The sequence below is a fragment of the Physeter macrocephalus genome, unplaced genomic scaffold (assembly GCF_002837175.3).
Source record: "Physeter macrocephalus isolate SW-GA unplaced genomic scaffold, ASM283717v5 random_315, whole genome shotgun sequence".
NCBI lineage: Eukaryota > Metazoa > Chordata > Mammalia > Artiodactyla > Physeteridae > Physeter > Physeter macrocephalus.
In genome coordinates, this window is record NW_021145596.1 from 4,296 (window position 1) to 8,060 (window position 3,765).

At 44.5% G+C, this 3,765-nt stretch overlaps 1 non-coding gene across 1 annotated transcript; it reads right to left on the reverse strand.

The window, feature by feature from the left end:
• Positions 1-436: 436 nt before the first annotated feature.
• Positions 437-509, reverse strand: TRNAE-CUC (transfer RNA glutamic acid (anticodon CUC)). The gene has a single exon. It is a non-coding gene; the product is annotated as a tRNA-Glu (tRNA).
• Between the last annotated feature and the right edge of the window lie 3,256 nt (positions 510-3,765).

The following is a 3,765-nucleotide window of genomic DNA, read 5'->3' on the forward strand; positions in this document are numbered from 1 at the left end:
CCTTGCACTTTTATATTATGGAGATGGCTTCTTTCCTTAAACTTCACCAACCAATCTCTGCTAGCTTTAAACTTTTTTGCTGCAGCTTCCTCACCTCTCTCAGCCTTCACAGCATTGAAGAGAGTTGGGGATTTGCTCTGGATTAGGCTTTGGCTGAAGGGAATGTTGTGGCTGGTTTGATCTTCTGTCCAGACCACTAAAACTTTCTCCATATCACCAATAAGGCTGTTTCACTTTCTCATCATTCCTGTGTTCACTGGAGTAGCCCTTTTAATTTCCTTCAAGAACTTTTCCTTTGCAGTGACAACATGGCTATTTGGCACAAGAGGCCTAGCCTTTCTCACTAAGCTTAATGATTTCCAGCTTTTGATTTAAAATGACAGACATGTAATTCTTTCTTTTTTTTGACCACGCAGCATGGCCTGTGGGATCTTAGTTCCCCGACCAGGGATTGAACCCGGGCCCTCGGCAGTGAGAGTGCAGAATCCTAACCACTGGACCACCAGGGAATTCCCATGTGATTTTTTTCACTTGAACATGTAGAGGCCATTGTAGGGTTATTAATTGGCCTAATTTCAATATTGTTGTGTTTCAAGAAATAGGGAGGCCCTAGGAAAGGGAGAGAGACGGGGCAATGGCTGATTAGTGGAGAAATTACACCAGTAATCCCGCAACATTTATTGATTAAGTTTGCTGTCTTATAGGGGTGCGGTTTTTAGCACCCCAAAACAATTACAATAGTAACCTCAAATATCACTGATCACAAATCACCATAAAATATAACAATGAAAAAGTTTGAAATATTGCAAGAATTACCAAAATATGCCACAGAAATATGAAGTGAACAAATGCTATTGGAAAAATGGCACTGATAGACTTGCTCAACGTAGGGTTGCCACAAACCTTTGATTTGTAAAAAATGCAGTATCTGCGAAGCACAATAAAGCAAAGCGCAGTAAAACGACGTATTCCTGTACTGTTAATGCTACCGATTGGTGCTAAAAAAATTTTTAAGGCATTTTCAAAGCATTTCACAAAACGTGTCATTTAAAAAGCATGCATTATCACTAGAGAAAACCAGCTATGTGTGTACCTTTTCTCCCTAATAAAGTGTGTTTGTATATCTCCCCTTCTCAAGAGACTTTTGTCCCAGTTGCTTTCATTGTCAAGTAGAATGTGTTCAAGGAGAAAAATATTTAAAAGAAAAAGACTGAGGGAGTACTGATGAAATAAGAAAGGCAGAATGTTGATAGCTCTTGCATCTGGCTGATTAGTATTGTACATAGAGGTTCAGCAAACCAGTCTCTGCTAAACAAAAAAACAGACACTTCCTTCTGTGATTCTGCATGGTTCTTAGGAGAATGCCAGCACTCCTGGCAAGGCCAGGCCTTGCCAACTACACCAGGTCTCCCTCTCCCCTGCTTCCCCTGTACCTCCTTGCTCTGCTCTGAGACATTGGATTCTGGGCCATGTTTCCTCTCACCCCAGAGCTCCGGAACCTACTTTCCTACTGCCTGGAAACCTCTCCTCGCTCCCTAGTCTGGTTAGTGAGTACTCATTTTTCAGACCTAGGTACAAGCATCACTTCCTCCAGGAAGTCTTTCTTGAAAACACTGGCCAGATGAGAGTTTTACTTTCTTAATCTATCTTGTGGTTTTCCTTCCGAGCATTTCGCACAATTTTAATTTTACTTGTAATTAATAACAATAGCCAACATTTAATGAGCACTTTCTCAGTGCCAGGGGCTGTCCTAAGGACTTCAAGGGTATCTGCTCATTTGATTCTCTCAAGGCACAAAAAGTGGAAGAAACTCTCTCAAGGTCACAGAGTTGGTAAATGACAGAGGCAGGACCCAAACCGTCTGTCTGATTCCAGAGCTGACGTCTTAACCATTCTGCTCTGCTCCCTCCACATGTTGTCAATAATATGCATCTCCCCTACCAGGCTGTTTAATCCCTCGGTGGTAGATATTTAGTGTTATAGACTGAATTGTCAATAAGTCCAAATTCCCCAGATTCATGTGTTGAAGACTTATCCTCAATGTAACCGTATCTGAAAACAGGGCCTTTAAGGAGGGAATTAAGTTAAATGAGGTCCTAAGAACACGAACCTAATCCAATAGGACTGATAAATGAGTTTGTATTGTTTAAGGACTGATGGCCTTCTGTCTTAGTCTGTTTGGGCTGCTGTAGCAGAATACCAAAGACTGGGTAGATTATAAACAACAGAAATTTATTCTCACAGTTCTGGAAGCTGGGAAGTCCGAGATCAAGGCACTGGCAGATTTGGTATCTGGTGAGGGCCCACTTTCTGGTTTATATATAGATGGCTGTCTTCTCACTGTAAAATCACATGGCGGAAGGGGCAAGGGAGCTCTCTCTGAAGCCTCTTCTAAGGGCATTAATCCCATTCATAAGTGCTCCACCCTTATGACCTAATTACCTCCCAAAGGCCCTACCTCCAAATATCCTCACATCGAGGATGAGGTTTCAACCTATGAATCTGGTGTAGTTGGGGGTGTGGGAGGGGGCGGCACAAACATTCAGTTTAGGGCACCTTATCAGAAAAGGAAGAGACACCAGTAGTGTGCGTGCACAGAAGAAAGGCCATATGAGGACACAGTGAGAAGGCAGCTACCTGCAAGCCAAGGAGAGAGGTCTCAGGAGAAACGAACCCAGCTGGCACCTTGATTTTGAACTTCCAGCCTCCAGAACTGTGAGAAATAAGTTTGTATTGTTTAAGCCACCCAGCCTTTGGTATTTTGTTACAACAGCCCTAGCAGACTAATACATTCGGTCTCTTCTTGTTTGCCATTATATGTTTTGGACTAAGCACCATGCCTAGCACATAGTAGGTCCTCCAAAAATATACACTTAGGGGTGACCACCTTCTCTGAAAAGTCTTCCCTCACCCTTCTCCCTCCCCCAGCCCTGGCTTAAGAGCCCCTTCTGGGCTTTAGTTGCTACACTTTCCACTTGGCTCTGGAAGGATATGTTTTAAGGTCTAATTCCTTTCTATAAGGTTAAATCTTTTAATTTAAAGATTTTGAAGGGGCTAAGTCTTCCCGGGGCTTGGCACAGATGGCATATGCTCTCGGAGTTTAATACATATTTGAGTGAATGCATGTCTTCTGACCCCTACCCGTGAGGCCTGGTTCAAGACGACCTGAGTTCTAAGCAACATCTCTAAAGCCCTGTGCTTGGACACTGAGCCTCAAAAGTAATCATGGCGGACTTCCCTGGTGGTGCAGTGGTTAAGAATCCGCCTGCCAGTGCAGGGGACACGGGTTCGAGCCCTGGCCCGGGAAGAGCACACATGCCGCGGAGCAACTAAGCCCGCGAGCCACAACTATGAGCCCTTGTGCCACAACTACTGAAGCTCGCACGCCTAGAGCCCGTGCTCCACCACAAGAGAAGCCACCGCAATGAGAAGCCCGAACACCGCAACGAAGAGTAGCCCCCGCTCGCCACAACTAGAGAAAGCCCGCGCGCAGCAACGAAGACCCAACGTAGCCAAATAGAAATTAATTAATTAATTAATTATTTTAAAAAAGTAATCATGGCTTTGGGTTTCTCCAGAAATCAAAGCTTGGGTAAAGTCCGTTATGCTCTGAAAAGTACAGGGTCGTTTTTTTTTTTTTTTTTTTTTTTTGCGGTACACGGGCCTCTCACTGCCGTGGCCTCTCCAGTTGCAGAGCACAGGCTCTGGACGTGCAGGCCCAGCGGCCATGGCTCACGGGCCCAGCCGCTCTGTGGCATGTGGGAT